This window comes from Hermetia illucens, chromosome 4 (genome assembly GCF_905115235.1).
Source record: "Hermetia illucens chromosome 4, iHerIll2.2.curated.20191125, whole genome shotgun sequence".
Taxonomy (NCBI): Eukaryota; Metazoa; Arthropoda; class Insecta; order Diptera; family Stratiomyidae; genus Hermetia; species Hermetia illucens.
The window spans coordinates 83,631,530-83,649,624 of record NC_051852.1 but is presented as its reverse complement, the minus strand read 5'-3'; the positions used below and the strand labels follow the sequence as shown (position 1 = coordinate 83,649,624).

At 40.8% G+C, this 18,095-nt stretch overlaps 1 protein-coding gene across 1 annotated transcript in view; it reads left to right on the top strand.

The window, feature by feature from the left end:
- Positions 1–6,843: 6,843 nt before the first annotated feature.
- The window catches only part of LOC119655581 (dehydrogenase/reductase SDR family member on chromosome X), a 50,831-nt gene continuing 39,579 nt past the window's right edge, over positions 6,844–18,095 (top strand). The window contains exon 1 of the mRNA XM_038061521.1: positions 6,844–7,009. The gene's annotated coding sequence lies outside the window, so the exon portion shown is untranslated. The remainder of the gene's footprint in view (positions 7,010–18,095) is intronic.

Sequence of the window (18,095 nt, the reverse complement as noted above, 5' to 3'; positions counted from 1 at the left end):
AATGTTGCGATCGCCACGGCGTTCTGCGCGCAAACACGCATCTGCCCTTGGACTATCCGATCGTTCTGTGAGAAGAATTCTTCGTGATGATCTTCATTTTCATCCCTATAAGATGGCCATAGTGCAGGAACTTTCAGAACGTGACTTCAATTCTTGGATGAACGCGTGTGAGCTTCTTCTTGACGTCGTTCCCGGGGGTGCTATTGTTTTTTTTAGCGATGAAGCCCATTTTCATTTGTGTGGGTCGGTTACCAAACAAAACATGCGCTACTGGGCTGACACCAACCCTCGAGAATTGCATCAAAAGCCTTTGCATTCACCCAAAGTCACAGTGTGGTGTACAATTTCCTCAGCTGGAATTATTGGTCCCTGGTTTTTTGAGGAAAATGAGGTTACAGTCACAGTGAATTCGGACCGGTATGTAAACTTGTGTCCGGATAGCTGAGTGGTTAGAGCGCAAGGCTGTCGTACGGAAGGTCGCGGTTCAAATCTCACTGGTGGCAGTGGAATTTGTATCGTGATTTGACGTCGGATACCAGTCGACTCAGCTGTGAATGAGTACCTGAGTCAAATCAGGGTAATAATCTCGGGCGAGCGCAATGCTGACCACATTGCCTCCTAGTGTACCGTTACGGTCTTGAATGAAGTGCTCTAACACACTTCAAGGCCCTGATCCAATATGGATTGTTGCGCCAACGATTATTATTATTATTATGTAAACTTGCCACAGAATTTTTTTTTCCCACGGCTAGAAAATGTGGATTTGGGGGACACTTGGTTCCAACAAGACGGTGCAACAGCACACACTTCAAGAGCATCGATGGTTGTTTTGAGGGAACACTTTCCAGAGCGCTTTATCTCAATTAGAGGCCATTTGGAATGGCCGGCACGCTTTCCCGATCTGTCCCCTTGTGATTTTTTTCTATGGGGTTTTTTGAAATCCCATGTTTATGTGAACCGTCCAAGAACCCTACAAGATTTGAAGACCAACATCCAAGAAGAAATTGCCAACATAACACCTCCTATGCTAACAAGAGTCATGACAAACGCCAGAAATCGGGTTACGCAATGTATGGAGAATGGGGGACGTCACCTAACAGATTTGATCTTCAAAACAATGTAAATAAAAACTTTAGACATGTACCTACATTATAAAAAATAAATACATATTTTCCGATGCATACAATAGTTTTTATTGAGTTTTGAAAAAAGGAAGTTATGCTGCCGCACCCTGTATTATATACCTACATACACAAATGTCTGGTTGGAGTGATATTCATATACAAATGACTGAAAAACTAAAACAAAATAATTCTTTGCGACCCCATTCATAAGAACTCATTTCGTTCTGGTATTGACGAATTGATATGTGATGATGACGTCATGCAGGTTTTAGAGTGAACAAAATTTACAAAAAATGGTAGTTTTACTCCCTATATTTTTGTTAATAATAGTTGGATTTTCTGCAAACCCAAATTGACCAAATTGTACATGATGTTCTTTATTACACGCATGCCGAATTTTATACTTCTGCATGTAAAGGGAACATCAGATTGCATACTCTCACCAATTTTCATGACAATCGTTCTAGCCGTTTCCGAATAAATCGGGTGTGACAGACAGACAGACAGGCAGACATTTGTGTTGACAGACAGACACCGTCTCGATTCTTAATTAGGACTGGCGACAATTTGATTCTTCTTGAATAAAATTTGAATATTTCACTCGAATGTCAATTATTCTCATTAATTATCACGTCAGTATCTTATTTGTAGGATGCTGTTAATTCGCACGAAATTGATAAATTTTAACTGCTATCACTTTGACACTAATAGTTGGACTTTCATGAAACTTGGCATGTGAACGCACGAGGTTGTCCCCTATGTCTTCAGCACACCTAGGATCAATTTAAGGGTAGTTTTTCAGTAAATTTCTAAAAGTTGGTAATATACTATTAGTAAATTTATTTGAGCAGATACCGGAATGGGACATCTTTCGAGGATTATATTTCACATAAGGATTAGATTTCACAAAACCTTAAAAAGGGCTGCAGAGAAGTAGATTCTTCATAAATGCGACTTTAATATTTTATGTGAATGTCAATTATTCCTGTTAATTATGACGTCAGCATCTATTTGCATGGCTTGGGAAGCAGTTAATTCGGGTGAAATTGCTAAGTTTGAACTGCTATAACTTTGGCATTAATCACTAGATTTCCATGAAATTTAGCACGTATATACGAAATGTTATCCTCTATGCTGGTTCGGAAGTTCTAGGATGAATTTAAGGGGCGTTTTTCAGTAAATTTCTAAAAAGTAGTAGAATATTATTAGTAAGTTTATTTGAGGAGATATCGGAATGGCACATATTTTGAGGCCTAGATTTCATCTACACGCACCACCCTGATTTTTTCGGATTTTTAGGTTGGGTAGTTGCCGCAAATCAGTCCTGTCTCACTTTAAGTGCGTACATTTTGACTCCTCACTCGCGTACTTTGCAATTCACGACAAAACTAATACCAGTTGCGGTAAGTACTAATCGAGACCTTTCATTTGATACCCTACACGACTATATCCGGTGAAAAAATTTTGGAATCCTCCCTTTGCATGTGCGGGGAGCCCCCTTTAAACTCCACTTAAATTTATGCCACTCACTATATGCGCGGGATTTCATAGTTCCCATCTGTCCATCAAATTTAGTTCGGATCGGTTTAGCCGTTTTGGAGAAAAGTGCGTGTGACAGACAGACAGTGAATCGATTTTAATAACGTTTTGTTTTACCAAAAACCAGGAGTTTTGTTATTGATTTTTTCATTTGAATAATTGAGATATTAACGTTACTTTGATGATAATACAGTAGAAATTCAAAAAAGATAAACTGCTTGTTTTTAGGCCTGTCAACTTTTGTGAATTATTAACTTTTTAGGAACGTTCAAGTAATATACATGAAATAACAAATAAGGAAGGAATTTAAATAACAAATAGATTTACTCGGGAGTGAACAAATAATGTAACTGTTAACAGCTTTTGTGAAAAAATGTCTTCGCCTTTGCTTTCAACATGGAGCTGCTAATAGAACAGTTACTTTCGTAATGGTCTAAGTACCGTTTAAGCGGCGTGCTTTCCATGTCTAGTAGAATATCTAAGCAAAACTTTTCCTGGAAATTTTTTACGGGTATTTGATGCTACTTTGCATATTTGTCTTCTGTTCGCCTTACTTTTAGAAATTGCTGCCTTAGAAACACTCAACTTTACTGCTAACCAGCCAAAACGTTCTAGTTTTTAAGGTTTTGTTTGCAAAGCCCCATACATGTAAAAAGGGGGTGTACAAATTTTTTCACTGAATGTAGTCATGTCGGGTATCGGTCGGTTCGAAGCCAGCCTTAGTTTTGAGATTTATTAGAAAAGCGGGGAGTGGGAGGGGTGGAAAGTGATGATTTCTTCAACGGAGCTATTGTCAGAAACTACCCAACCGTAAAATTTGAAAAAAAATCATGAAGCTACCTCTATATGGTACCCAGGCCTCAAAATACTCTCCATACCGATATCTATTCAAATTAAGTTAATAATTGTATATTACCACATTTTTGGGGAAATTGACTAAAACCCCCCTTAAGCTTATCCCAGAGCTATAGCAGTAGTATACAATATAATATGAAGTATGTTATCCCCAAGTTTGATCAAAATCACACTATTACTAACAAAGTTACAGTAGCTCAAAGTTGACTCTTCCCTGTAAATTTACTGCAACTAAATATCAATATCCCCTCTGACAATCAGGTGAGAGTTAACACTGAAGCCACCGATAACACAGTCCTCCGCAACTCCTATAAGAGGGTAATGGCCGCAATAACCGCAGTCAACAGAGGACCTGGAGATGAAGCATCAACAAAAGATCTTCACAACCACCTGGAACGTGAATACGGCCACAAACATACTTGGCCCCAGTCGCAAAAGGAGTCGGAACGGCTGTTTTGACGATGAATGTCAGCTAGCAACGGAACGGAAGAATGCCGCAGATCGAGTAATGGTGCATTCTCAAAGAACGCGGGCACGCGCAGAGGCTTATCACGAACTCCGTCGAGTGACTTCACAGACGGAAAAATGAGGCCTGGGAGAACCAACAAGTCCGTGAACTAGAAAAGTACAGGTAGCTACCGCACCAGGCGGTTTTACCAACAAATCAGCAGGATGAAGCCTTATGCACCTCGATGCTCATCCAGCCGAGACAAAGAAGGAAATATGATTTCCGACAGAATGGGCATACTGAAGCGATGGGTTCAGTACTTTGATGAGTTACTGAACAACCAGAACATCGGCGAGTTTGAGGTCCCGACAACTGAACACGACGGACAAATACTGTCACCACCAAATTTAGGAGAAACAGTCCGAGCAATTTATCGGCTAAAAACTCACAAGTCGCCAGGAGCCGATTCCATAGAATTGATTAAATATGGAGGCGACCAGTTACACCAAGTGGTTCATCAACTTGTGCTCAAGGTATGGGACAGCGAATCAATACCTGACGTTTGGCAACGAGGCATTATCTGTCTCATACATAAAAAGGGAGATATCACACAGTGCAGCAATTATAGAGGTATCACGTTGCTGAGTAAAATCTATAAGATATTCTCCGCTATCTTGCTAGGCCGGATAGCCCCATACGCCCAGAACATCATTGGCCCATACCAAAGAGGCTTCACTCCAGGCAAATCAGCAACAGATCAGATTTTCTCTCTCTGCGGCAAGCGATGGAAAAACTGTTGGAATATGGACAACAGTTGCACCATCTGTTCATCGACTTTAAAGCCGCCTATGATCGCATAGCCAGGGTAAAAGTGTACACGGATATGAGAGAATTCGGTATCCCGACGAAATTAATAAGACTGACTAAGCTGACCCTGACCAATGTGCGAGGCCAGATAAAAGCAGCAGGATCACTCTCAAGACCATTCGACAGCAACAACGGGCTACGACAAGGGGATGCCCTATCATGCGTCTTCTTTAACTTTGCCCTCGAGAAAGTGATCTGTGATGCTGGGGTAAATGCAAGAGGTACGATCCTCTTTAAGTCCGCCCAACTACTGGTCTATGCTGACGATATCGACATCATGAGAAGAACAACCCGAGACGTACAAACTGCCTTCATCCAGATCGAGCAGGCGGCGCGAGATGTTGGGCTGCTGTTCAATGAAGGCAAGACAACATATATCGTGGCCAAGTCAGCACCGAAGACGAGCCGAGACGGGAAGAATAAAGATAGGAGATTACAACTTTGAGACCGTTGATAATTTCTCCTATCCAGGGTCGAAAATCACCACCACTACGATGATGAAATCTGCGGACGGTTGTTGTCAGCCAACAGTTAAGCCCTTGAGTGTTTAACGTAGGTATCTGTCGTAGGTCCTCTTCAGATACGGATTGATTTTGTGACCACAATCAGAGCCCCGCTGAGACAAGCAGCAACGGTACCAGTCTTCTCCTAACTAGGGTCGAAAATCACAACCGATAAAAACTACGATGATGAAGTCCGCACACGGTAGTTGTCAGCCAACAGAGCCTATTTCAGCTTACAGAAACTGTTCCGCTCGAAACGTCTCACCATAGGGTCAAAGCTCTTACTGTACAAGACCATGATCTTGCCAGTCCTATATGAGGATGGCCGATTCCGTAGCCTACATAACGACGAAATCTATGAGTGATACCATGACCGTCCGGTTGTGGATAAAATCCGGTTCAATAGGTTACGGTGGGCGGGTCACTTAATCCGTTTGGATGAGAATGATCCCACCCGGAAAGTCTATAAGGGCAATATCTATGGTAGAAAAAGAAGACGAGGCAGACCCTGCCTAAGATGGAGCGATGGCGTAGGTCAGGACGCCAGACAGCTTTTAGGGATATCGAATTGGTGGACCTCGGCACAAAACCGGGATATCTGGAGTTCCTTATTAAGGCAGGCCTAGACCGGATACCGGTTGTTGCGCCGTTGATGATGATGAAATATCAATATCACATTGAAGTGGGTAGTCAGACATGCTAAATGCAAATTCATAACGGGCTACGTACAAATGGAATAGTTCTACACTTAAATATACTCACAGAAGAAGCAAACAAAATCTTTCACACTTGAAGCGCCCAGCTTCCGGTTTCCCGACTTGTTTAAAGATTGTTTACAATGTCTACGGCACACACGGACCCGCACCGCAGCTAAACATTATACATGTTCTTACAAGCTGAATATACATATTGCATAACTTAATATCGATTTTATTAACATTTTATTGTCTAAAAAAAAATTGAAAAGAACTTTGAAAAGTTAACTTTTTGGAATTTCCTGCGATGGCCAAAGATCAGTTAACTCCTCCGTATATTTAACTTCTGCGAGCGCCAACTTTTGCGAGTTTCTACTTTACCATTATTAATGATCCCAGCGACGAATTAATCACTTACCCAATTTCGGCGGTTACTTTGAAGGGGGAAGCACACCTTGCCATTGCATAACTTTCGTTTCTCATGCTACTCCCTAGTTCCAGTTCAAATTTCACGTTAATAAACGGTCATTTCCTGGACTAGTGCAAATCACCAAGTGATGATTTTTGGAAAACACCTTTGGCTTTTTTCTTGTTCAGCAACGCGCTGTGCAGCATTAAAATGAAAATTCGCTAAAAACCTTCCATAAATTGTGCACGGCTGCCAACTTACTAGAATGAGACATGTGAAGCTTTCACAAGCTCCACCTGTGAAGTTCTTTCGAAGAAATAGCTAAGACCCATATCCGAGCTTTCCAAACTTCGGTGCAGTTTGTCAATTTGAAGACTGAAGCAATGGTGGATTATCGTGTTTACTTTGCGATTTTGACAAATGTGGGAGCTGAGAGGATTGAGTTGCACAGATTTCGGATAATCTACTTCAAGCGGCGTGCATGGCGGCCGAGGTTTAGTTTCGCTTGGTACGTGGTTCGGTTGTGTCAGGTTAGAGCTGTGAATTGGCGGCGCCGTTTGTTTGAAAACGTAAGCATTTTTGATGTAACTATTATTTCTTGGATTTTGGGGTTTTCTGTGCACTGTCACTGACGATATAAGTGGATGTTCGATGTTAGTGGCTGCTCGCTGTGCGGTTGGTAGAATGCAATGAAATTGCAAAGTAACAAATCAGCCCCGAAGTACGTAAAGTTATCTGATAGTGTCGCAAATATCTTCTGCAATGACTTCAAAGAGTTGTGAATTGTTGGAAGAGCGCAAAGTTATGGACAAGCTTTCAACTGATATTAGTCACTTTTCCATTTAACCTGATTCGTCGGAAGAAAGTGCCGGGCGTATTTCCTGCTTGGAGAAGTTATTTAGAACATTTCTAGTGCAGGTGAAATGTTTCATGTATTTGCGTACATGAAATAAGCAGAATTTGTCCGTAGTTTGTACATAGCTTGACTACTGGAAATTGAGTTGTCAACGGTCTAACTATTCAGGGATATAAGTTGGCCTGCACTTTTCCTATCTTCATGTTGCAAATAAGATTAACTCTGTAGGAATGGTTGATACTATTTCGTCACTAGTGGTTCAGGAGCAAAAATAAACCTGGTAGGCGGTCAAAATACAAGCAACATTGAGAGTAGCGGCAAGAACGAGTTTTTGATTCTTGTGGCAAATTTTTACGACTTAAGTATGCATATATTATTGGATTGCAGTTTATGAAGAAACGGGAAACAATTTCTCATCCACATACGGTAACTTCCTTTGACTGTGGCTGTGGATATGAATCAAACTGTCTAGAACAGAGTGGTCACCTTGAAGACCAGCGAGTTTATTATGCAATCGGGTATGCCAAAAAAGTGAATATCTCTGCGCGCGAAGGTTGGGGATTATTCACCAATAAACTAGTTAGTTAAATTCTTCAAAATTGATACTATAGAGAGTTGAAGTTATGATTTTGTCTTTTTTTATGGTCGAGGAAATCTGTAGGAAATTCTAGCAGTATATGCACTCAATATGTACTGAAATCTCTCATACCCAGATATGATTCTGCATGCTGTTGAGGAGGAAACCTTTTTCAGACCCCGGCATTCTCTTCACCTTCCAGAGTTAAATACAATAGGACTCGATTAGTTCTATACTTATCCGTTCCTAAACTAAGTTAAGTTTTGGGAACAGTCTCGTTCTTGACATCTGTTGGTATGTATTTTCAAGTCAGCTTTTTCTCTCAGTTCAACAAAGGAACTCAAATTAAAAGCATTATCAAGGGGCAAACTCATAAATACTTGGTATTCACTTTGCCCTTGAATGCTAATAAATAAATGTCCAAAAAAACCACTGCAGTCCTGTAAACAGAGTATTTAACAAGTCGGGAAACCGGAAGCTAGACGCTTCAGGTATGAAAGGTTTTGTGTATTTCTTTTATGAAGAGATTTGGGTGTGCGTTTGCCCATTAGCATGTAGCACGTAAAATATGCATATATTATGTGAAAATAGCCACTTTCAAGTGACATTGACACTCATAGTCTTGAATTTGCAGAGGAGCGCAGATTTGACCTAGTATAACTTTGTTAGTAATAGTGCAATTTTCACCAAATTTGGCAGGATCATGGTCTATACTGTAGCCTACATTGTTGCAAAATTTTGTGATTCTAAGGTGAACTTAAGGGGGGTTTTCCTGTCAATTACTAAAAATTATAGTAATATACTATTATTGATTTTATTTGAACACGTATCGATGTGGAAGGTATTTCGGAGCCTAGGCACCATATAGTGGCAGCCCCCTGATTTTTTCCAGATTTTTCGATTTGGTAGTTCCTGAGAATGGGTTCGTTAAAAAAATGACCACTTTGAACCTCCCGCGCTCCCCACCTTTTCAGCAAAAGTCAAAACTACCTACTACTATACCGGCTTCGAAAAGTACTCATCGAGACCTTTAATTTGATACCCCACATGACTATATTTGATGAAAAAAAAATTTACACCACCCTTTTGCATGTATGGGGACCCCCCCCTTAAATTCGTAGTAAGAGGATGTAACTCACTATATGCATGAGCGTTCACAGTTCCCACCTTTCTACCAAGTTTGGTGTCAATCGCTATCACCGTCTCCGAGAAAAATGCGTGTGACGGACAGACAGACAGACAGTAAACCGATTTTAATAAGGTTTTATTTTACAAACAAAATCTTAAAAAATGTTGTATTTTCGATCAGGTTCTCATTATTTGAATAAATACAGTGGAGCCTCGATAATTTGAACTTGGACAATTTGAAATTTCTCTTGGTCTCTTGAATTTCCTATAGAAATGTTCTCGAAAAATCGTGAAGATTCCCCGTGTTAAAAACTAACTATATGGTTTTTTTTACGCCGAATTAATAGTTTCACCTGCCTGTTATCCGTTAGGAAAAATTTATTAAATTTATTATTTATAATAGTTCAATAATTGAATTCCCACAAAACGGCAAACGTGGGAAATCGTTACGTGAAAGGGCAATTCTTCAATTTACCTTACGTTTTGGCAGCAATGGTAACAGGCTAGCAAATTCTGGCAAGTTCAACATCTCCGAAAAGAAAAGTGTGAAACCGGAAAGTTCAATATGTTGTTTACCGGATATTAATTATACTAAGTAGAATAATATTGATTTTATAAGTGTGAGAAATTAAATAAATCTTCGCCATCATCATAATCCACGGCGCAACAACCGGTATCCGGTCTAGGCCTGCCTTAATAAGGAACTCCAGACATCCCGGTTTTGCGCCGAGGTCCACCAATTCGATATCCCTAAAAGCTGTCTGGCGTCCTGGCCTACGCCATCGCTCCATCTTAGGCAGGGTCTGCCTCGTCTTCTTTTTCTACGATAGATATTGCCCTTATAGACTTTCCGGGTGGAATCATCCTCATCCAGATGGATTAAGTGACCCGCCCGCCGTAACCTATTGGTCATGATATCGCTCATAGATTTCATCATTGTGTAGACTACGAAATCGTCCATCCTCATGTAGGGGGCCAAAAATTCTTCGGCGGATTCTTCTCTCGAACGCGGCCAAAAGTTCGCAATTTTTCTTCCTAAGAACCCAAAAGTTTCCGAGGAATACATGAGGACTGGCACGATCATAGTCTTGTACAGTGAGAGCTTTGACCCTATGGTGAGACGTTTCGAGCGGAACAGTTTTTGTAAGCTGAAATAGGCTCTGTTAGCTGACAAAAACCGTGCGCGGATTTCATCATCGTAGCTGTTATCGGTTGTGATTTTCGACCCTAGATAGGAGAAATTGTCAACGGTCTCAAAGTTGTATTCTCCTATCCTTATTCTTCTTCGTGTTTGTGTTTGACCAGTGCGGTTTGATGTTGTTGGTTGATTCGTCTTCTGTGCTGACGTTGCCACCATATATTTTGTCTTGCCTTCATTGATGTGCAGCCCAAGATCTCGCGCCGCCTGCTCGATCTGGATGAAGGCAGTTTGTACATCTCGGGTGGTTCTTCCCATGATGTCGATATCGTCAGCATAGGCCAGTAGTTGGGTGGACTTGAAGAGGATCGTACCTCTTGCACTCACCTCAGCATCACGAATCACTTTCTCGAGGGCCACGTTAAAGAGGACGCATGATAGTGCATCCCCTTGTCGCAGACCGTTGTTGATGTCGAATGGTCTTGAGAGTGATCCTGCTGCTTTTATCTGGCCTCGCACATTGGTCAGGGTCAGCCTAGTCAGTCTTATTAGTTTCGTCGACATACCGAATTCTCTCATGGCCGTGTACAGTTTTACCCTGGCTACGCTATAATAGGCGGTTTCAAGTCGATGAATAGATGGTGCAACTGTTGTCCATATTCTAACAGTTTTTCCATCGCTTGCCGAAGAGAGAAAATCTGATCTGTTGCTGATTTGCCTGGAGTGAAGGCTTCATCCTGCTGACTTGTTGGTGAAACTTCCGCGCTCCCTGTAATTTTCTAATTCACAGCCTTGTTGGTTCTCCCAGGCTGGAGAGGCCCACGTATGTTTGTGGACTGCTTTCCGTGGAAATCAGGTACTTCCAACAACCATTTCGTGTGACCCTGCTGATTGAATAATCCGCAGTCCATTATCATTTCTATTTTCGTGTAAGCTATGGGAGCCAACGTATCACCTGAATACGTCATATTGTCACATACTTAATTTACATGTTCCAGCATAAAAGTTATATCAACAATGCAGTGGGGGAATTCAGTTAATGTGCAAGGACAATGTTTACTCAGCTTTAGCGGACATACAAACTGCCTTCATCCAGATCGAATAGGCGGCGCGAGATCATGGGCGGCACATCAATTAAGGCAAGAGAAAATATATGGTGTCAATGACAGCCCCAAAAACCAACGAACCAACGGGAAGAATAAAGATAGGAGACTACAACTTCGAGACCGTTGATAATTTCTTCTTAGCAAGAAAAAATGCGAACACTTGACCGCGGGCGAGAGAAGAACCCTCCGAGAATTTTTGGCCCCCTACATAAGGATGAACGATTGACGGAATCTATGAGCGATACCATAACCGTCACGTTGTGGATAAAATTTGGCTCAATAGGTTGCGGTGGGCGAGTCACTTAATCCGTATGAATGAAAATTATCCAATCCGGAGTCTATAAGGGCAATATCTATGGTAGAAAATTATGAGGATCATTTTAGTGTGAGTTAACATTTTTTAGAGTTTAATTTCAATCTTAAGGGAGGTCACCCCGTGTGTCGGATCCGCGGAATCGAATTTTTTTGGCGTCAATTATATCTAAATATAGTGTAAAATATATGGGCAAAGTGATTTTTCGATATTCGGAGTCGTTAGGAAATTATAGTGTTAAACACGTAATAAGTCACATGCCAGATTTATGCCAATCGCCGTAAGAAAGCTTGTATTTATCGGTCCGAATGACGTTCGAATCACTTCGCTAAAAGGACAAGAATTGAAGCCAAGGCTGGACATGTGTTTCTTGCAGAAACCCCAGGCTTATGGATTAGGTGTAGCAGATTAATGGCCAGTTAAGGTTTTATGACTAAAATTCGCATTCTACTTTTTAAATGCGTTCTTCTCGAAACTGCATGTTGAAAATCGGCTGCCACCGTAGCCCAAATTCCATCCAACGAAATTCTTTGAAATTTTCAGGAGTTATACAGAACATATTTCTACGGTCTGCAAACTAGGATAATTGCAATTCATTCAGTAGTTTTTTTTGTATCATCAAAGAAGCCTTAAAAAAAAACACCAAAATTCACAAAACAGAAGTTTAAAAGACCTCCAAAAATTTTGCTTTTAATATTTTTTAATAATCCTAGTTTGCGGACTGCAGTTAAGTCTGGACGTTCAAATGTCATTTACATTTTTTTCTTTAAAATGATCACAGCGCCCTCTAGCGTGACAACAGAAAAACATCATTTTTTGGAGATGGGTGTATAAGTTCCTCTGTATTTTAATAACGGGCTATGCGATCGGGTTGAAAAAAATACAATGTACGCTCAAGATATCAATAAATCTAAGGTGGTACCTCAATCCTGTTCTTCACAAAAAATTTCTAAAAAAAGCGAAAAAAAAACGACGTCCACACGGGATGGTCCTCTTAAGTGATAATATACGATTGCGTTAGAATTTTGTGTCACTATTATTCTAATTAAGTCACAAGAGAAGAGATACCGCCGAATATTCAACGTTTCCAAGGTCCAAATCCCGTGCAGTGCAAATCCATTTTTTGCCGGCAGTGAATCTTTCAGAAACGTCCGTTTTATCGCCGTTCAGGTAAAAATGTGAGAATTTGCTATATAACTCGTTACCATTACTGCCGAAACGTAAAGTAACGTGAAGGATTATCGATTCAAGCATCAATTTCCCATTTTCCTGTTAAAAACTGATTGATTACTTGAAAAGTAAAAAGTAACAAACACTAAACCGGATGCCACATAGATAGATTTATTTTCCGCTTTTTGAGAATTCAATTTTTAAACCATTATTATTAAGAAGTGGGCGTTCCGAATTGGGTTTTTTAACGGATATGGTAATTTGGCATTTGAAACTACTATTTCGGTGTAAAAAACATAGTTATTTTCTAACGCGGGGAGGCAAGTAGGCTCATTTATCTTGTGCTTCCCTTGCAATTTCGTAGTTGCAGGTTGAATTTTCTCAGGATGAGCAATTTGGAGGTTTTGGAAGTCGGAACTAATAAGAACTGCATGAAATTCTCAAGGTCTTCTTTCAACTGAAACATGAGAAATGGAATAGTGGCACTAAATTCTAATTTTAAAATATCATATATTATTTATTTATTAAATGTTCACTCACATTGAAATGATCTTCACAAAAAAATAAACCTGGCCGCTAAAAAAACGGGTTTCTTCCGAATATCTCCTTTCGGAACAGCTAAAAAACTTTCAGTAGGGTTTTTGTGGAGTTATTTGTGCAGCAAGACGCGGAAGGTACGATTCTCTTTAAGTCCACCCAACTACTGGCCTATGCTGACGATATCGGCATCATGGGAAGAACGACGCGAGACGTACTAACTGCCTTCATCCAGATCGAGTAGGTGGCGCGAGATCTTGGGCTGCACATCAATGAAGGCAAGACAAAATATATGGTGGCAACGTCAGCACCGAAAACCAACCAACCAACAACATCAAACCGCACTGGTCAAACGGGAAGAATAAAGATAAGAGAATACAACTTTGAAACCGTTAACAATTTCTCCTATCTAGGGTCGAAAATCACAACCGATAACAGCTACGATGATGAAATCCGGGCACGGCTGTTGTCAGCCAACAGAGTCTATTCCAGCTTACAAAAACTGTTCCGCTCGAAACGTCTCACCATAGGGTCAAAGCTCTTACTGTGCACGACAATGATCTTGCCAGTTCCTCGGAGACTTGGGTTCTTAGCAAGAAGAATTGCGAACTCTTGGCCGCGTTCGAGAGAAGAATCCTCCACAAAATGTTTGGCCCCCTACATGAGGATGGACAATTTCGTAGCCTACACAATGACAAAATCTATGAGCGATACCATGACCGTCCGGTTGTGGATAAAATCCCGCTCAATGGGTTACGGTGGGCGGGTCACTTAATCCGCATGGAGGAAGATGATACAGCCCGGAAAGTCTATAAGGGCAATATCTATGGTAGAAGGAGAAGACGAGGCAGATTCTGCCTTAGATGGAGCGATGGCGTAGATCAGGATGCCAGATGATGATGAAGACGCGGAATAATATTTCACCGTCCTTCTTGACATTTTACACGCGAGATTAATGTTGACATTTTTTGGTACCACTTTTGACGTCGCACAACATGGTACGAACTTTTCTGTGCGTTTGAATTTGGTTGAAAATTAAAATGTTGATAATTTTGAACAAATAGGTTTTTTTCAAAAACGGTCTTTGAGAGTTTTATTAAATTGCACTATAGAAGTAATAGCCGTCATTAGCGAAAATAAGGCAGGAGACATGTTAAATGCATATACATAACAGGCTACGTACAAAAGGGAGAGTTCTGCACTCTAATATACTCACAGAAGAAGCAAACAAAACCTTTCATACCTGAAACGCCTAGCTTCCGGTTTCCCGAATTTTTTCTATTTTGTACGAAAAGGATCTCAAAAAATTCGAAAAATTGGACTCTCACCAGATTTTTTGGTTCAAACGTTCAGTTCATCTTAAAAATTCGTGGCTTTTGCGTTTGATCTGAGGCCCAAAGGATCAAATTATAAAACGCAAAAATTAGAGGATTCGACATATCCGATTCGCGCGATAGAAGTAAGTATAAGAATGTGTGAAAATCTTACAGATGAGGATATTTTGGAAGATGTGAAAAGACAGAACAAGCAGACAAGCAGTCTTCAGGCTAGAAAATCATAACCGAAGAGAAACAGAATGCACACGAGAGTTGAGACGTTTTACCGAAGCTCATGACAACATAAATTATGCGCAGTTATTGTACGTATGTATACATGCTTCTTGTCTTTATGTACCTACTCCCAACTTCCGTAATTTCAATTTTGAATAATTCGAGGTTCTTCTTGGTTCCCTTCGACTTCGAATGAACCAGGGTCGTCTGCAATTCTTATCAGAAAAGATAATTACAATAAAACATTGCTATTTTAAAAATAAACAAAATTCCCTTATTTATTTATAATTTCTTTGGGTGTGTGACTGGATTGGTAGTAGATATATCTGTTATTCGGTTGGCTGGTTTTTAAAAAACTTTACAAATTACGTAACTATATTTTAGTTGCTGGCGAGTAGAAGCTTTCTATCTTTTGGACGTAAAGGTTGCTTGGGGATCACTAGCTGCCCTCATTCGAACCATTGCTACATGAGAAGTTGATCTCCAGAGAAAAGGCCAAATGGTTCCCAAGACTCCTTTACGATATCGCTTCAACACTGATCTATAGTTCAGTCTGATGTGTTGTTGTTAATTGATAAGATGTAATCTGTCATTGAGTGTTTGAGAAGAGGTGCTCCTTGCTCGCGACGAAAGCCTTTTTAAAGTCTGTTATCCAAGGAATAGTCTCTTTCCTTTTTCTTGGCATTTTTGAGAAAGTCATGTCGGGGAGCTTACTTGTTAGCTATATCTTGGAGTAATTCCGGTTGCAGAAAGTCACTTCACATTCAGGGATAATTACTATACAACGGCCAAACGGAGAGCTATTAGAAACCCACTATGCCTATGCACTATTAAGGGAAATTATCATGGTAGATCCGAAGAAAGAACAACACTTCAAACTTAGAGTATGGTTAGGCTATGCGGACAACGTTATCGATATTGTCAAATAACGTGACAAAGAGAATTAATAAACTAATAATCTGCACACTAAAAACTAAACGAAACGTTTCTGATGTGGATACCAAGGCAATCGAGTGTCGTTTGTAATGAGGAAGCTGATAGATTGGCTCGCGGAAAGTTTGGATTCATAATAGTGACGGTCAGAGCCGGCATTTGCCATCTGCCACAACTGAAAATCTTTGTGAAAGAAGTGCGACACGAAAACTCCAGTCGGGCTTTTAATGGGACATTGTTCCTTAAACTACCATTTGTGAAAAATTGAGGTGGTGTCCTCGGCTGTACATAGCCTAACAAAGAGCATGAGTGCTTGAAGCTGCGACTCCTCCAGAAAATAAACAACATACCAGTTCTGCAATCGTACGGTGCATCGAAGAAAAAGGAGGAAAATCGAACAGGTAATGGGGATCAGGAAGGTTAAGCGGACCCCTACTGAAACTACTTTATTGAAAAAGAGGATCAAAAACACCGTCCAAGCAAACATATGGATTCACTTTTGCCAACGAAAGGATAATAAAATTGGTTCAATAAATGTATAGTTGTCATTTGGCCTTTGGTGAGGCATAGCGCAACAACCACGCCTAGACACCATCGTTCACGGTTCCCTGCAATTCAAATCCTTTCAGGATCTCCCAGGACGCCTCCACTCCTCTACTGTTCTGCGTCAAGTTCTCTTGAGGCAGCCTATTCGTTAGTAATTTTTGTGGGAATTGGTTTCATTGCATGGCATAGCCAGCAATGCAGTTGTCACCCCTCCTTAGTCTGTAGCTTATCCACTGCCACTTCCGCCCTCCCATCGCATCGCGTACGGGTGACAGGCCTGTGTGCCAAATTCTTTGTTCGAAATAGTATCAGGCCAGAGATAAAATGGCGCAAACAAGTGTTCACGAAGGCTTAGAACTGTTGCTGTGCCACTCTCATATAGCAACATAGAAAGTATATTAGCACAAAACAGTCTCAACTTGATCTTGGTGATAGATCACTGCATTTCCAAATTTTAGACAGGTCAGTGAAGACGGATAGAGCGCTGCTAATGCGTCGAACGATATCCAATTTAGTGCCACCGCCGGCAGAAACCTTTACTTCTTAGATATGCAAATATGCAGATAGGGAGAGTTCAAACTGAGAACCTTGGTTTCGTTGGTGTTTATCTTCAGTCCAACTCTATTTGCTCAGCTTTTTACATCCAGAAGCAAACAGATGGCGCCAGTGTAGTCGAGGTGTTTGAGGAAAGATGTCATTGTCCATTGTAGTTCTCCACGTCCCCTGGGCAAGGTACCATGAATAACGTCACCGATAACGAGAAGAAATAATATCGCTGGCTAGATGTAATCTTGGCGAACTCCACTTTGGACCTCAAATCTTCCTCTGTGATTTTACCACGATACAGCACGTGACAATTTGGGTCATCATTAGAGGCTGTGAGCATAGTTTTTTTTTATCCGGAATGCCCTTTCTGCAGAGGGCACGCCAAATATACTCCATGTTTACGCTGGCGAGAGCGTTCCCGAAATCAATGAAGAGCAGAAAAAGAGCAGGTCTAAACTCCGCGCATTGTTTCAAAATGATCCGGGGGGTGTTGATGTGGTCAATGCAGGAGAATCCAGAGCGGAAACCTACCCGCACACTTCATTTCTCATTTCTTCATGACCCCCAATTTCGCGTCGAAATCGGATATGGAGGTAGTAAAGAGATTTTCGGGAATGTAGAAGGCAATTTTAAAATACTTCAAAGCTCAAACCTATGTAATGAAAGACAGACAGACAGACAGACTTAGAAAGCGACACAATTCGCACGCCTGCTTGTGGGATGGACTGCACTGTAATCCAAGTCATAGATTAAGCATACGTACAAATTTAAAAATTGTGCGCCCGACTATTCTCACATAAGAAGCACTGATACTTCGGAAACTCATTCCATTTGCATTGGCATCAAAATCAATAGCACTAACAAAAGGGGCGATGCTCCATTTCTCGTTTTCCTTTTAGTTAACGAAACTTCCAGTTTGGTGTTTATTTTATTTATTTGCTTTCCAACAATCACTAGATATAATTTTGGATGCTCACTGAATGCCTGAAATGAAAGTCAAGTTTGATTCTGACAACATCTTCAGCGTTTGTCCCACACAGAAGCGGGGTCTTCTCATCTTGATCGGTTTCGCCATTTTGCGCGGTTAAAGGCCTAATTTGAATGGAGTTGCGAGGTTCTCAAATTACTATCCAGCGAATCAAGCTACCGTTTTTTCGACCGGCCTTTTTGCCGTTTCCCATTGACTTCCTGAATAACCCGATTGAAAAATTCACGGAACCAGAGTGTGTTATTGTTAAACCCTGGCGCTTTTCTC